The 1524-nt window shown below is 41.7% G+C and overlaps 1 protein-coding gene across 1 annotated transcript in view; it reads left to right on the top strand.

Moving 5' to 3' along the window:
* The first annotated feature begins 513 nt into the window (after positions 1-513).
* The window catches only part of LOC101847098, an 11717-nt gene continuing 10706 nt past the window's right edge, over positions 514-1524 (top strand). Inside the window, exon 1 of the mRNA XM_005095575.3 lies at positions 514-757. The gene's annotated coding sequence lies outside the window, so the exon portion shown is untranslated. The remainder of the gene's footprint in view (positions 758-1524) is intronic.

Here is a 1524-nt window from a genome sequence, read left to right as displayed (position 1 = left end):
GGGGGGGGGTAAATCTAGGTAACTTAAAAAGAATGTAATCTAGGCTATGAGGTGGTTACAATTATAATGTAAGCGACAGTAAAAATTATAGGCTATTTATCATATTATTGATGTTGAGAGAAAGGTGTTTATGCGATTTAAGTAGATTAAGTTCCGTTTGTTTTCTAGGCCTAATTTCTAAACAGTTACTACGCAAGCGAGTTCTTGCGCGCAGATTTATTTCATGTATTTCCTAAACTCACATAATTTTTTGAAACACGTCAGCCTGAAAATGCTCTCGCACATTCGCCCACAAAAAATGGAATAAGGCCAAGGAGATTAAAAATTAAACTCCTTGAATTAGGCCTATCTTGCACCTTTCTGTGGTTGTGACAATTAATTTGGGTCAGTTGCCGAGGAAACAATGAACCGACGCTATGGTCAAAGGGAGAGCATCGTAGTTTTAGATTTGATTTCGTGATGATATGAGCGTTCTGTCCCCTGTTGAATGGGAACTCTTCAAGGGTAAAAACAACTTCGACTGACATGATGAATGAAAGGTCTTTGCTTTGACGAAGGTCCACTATCAGAGAGGGGAGAAACACCTTTCGGCCTTTCCAGTTTCATAATAGGAAAAAAAGAAAAGTCGTCTGCCATAGAACCTTTCCATGGTCAGCATTTGGAGGAGTTCTCTGTTTGAACAGCAATGAATTCTGTTAAAAGTGCGAGGCAGCGCATGCTACAATATCCCAGGGCTCTGTCCTCATGCGCCACCCAGGTTGGTCCATACTCAGACTCAACTAGATCTAGATCTAGATCTAGACTAGACTATCAATCGTCTTTCTCTCAACTAGATTTATGTCATGTTCACTGTATTTAATTTATTATTAGAAGGACTATATTAGGAGGGCCTTGTCATTTCTCATCGCTGGTCCTAGGCCTAAAGTAATGAGGTAGGTCTACACAGAATTCGCAGTTGAGTGACTACGTTCACGTCGCTGTCAACATAGTTTGCAGAGTTCACGCCACGGGTACCCTGAATCTTCCACCACTGGCACAGAGGCACGACTGAAATGCTGCGGTCGCTCCAAGTGAATGAGGAAACAGCACAGGAATACTCGCATGAAAAATAATGCAGCAGTGGTCCGAATACAATATGGAGTTTATGGAGGCCGGCATTATTCGGACTCCAGTCCGAGTCCGAATAACATTTTTTCATATTTGGACTCGAGTCCGAATAAAAAAAATTCACATTCGGGCTCGAGTCCGAATAAGAAAAAATGTTATTTGGACACGGGTCCGGAAAAAAGGAAGTGTCTTCGTTCTATAGATCTAACGTTCAGTGCTTCCAATTTTCCGCCATTTTTTAGTTTCCCCCACACCTTGTCTGCCGATCCGATGCCCGCCGCCTCATTGATAAGCCCCCACCCTATGTTTCCCACTTTCTTTGTTGTAGAAAAAGGTAAAATTGAAGATTAGCAGGTCTCCTGCTGGCACCTGCATATTATGAGCTGTGTAAAAAAAAAAAAGACTGATTCATTCAAA

This window comes from Aplysia californica, unplaced genomic scaffold, assembly GCF_000002075.1.
Source record: "Aplysia californica isolate F4 #8 unplaced genomic scaffold, AplCal3.0 scaffold00107, whole genome shotgun sequence".
Lineage (NCBI taxonomy): Eukaryota > Metazoa > Mollusca > Gastropoda > Aplysiida > Aplysiidae > Aplysia > Aplysia californica.
Note: the sequence above shows the minus strand (reverse complement) of the source record. Positions and strands in the feature narration are given on the sequence as shown.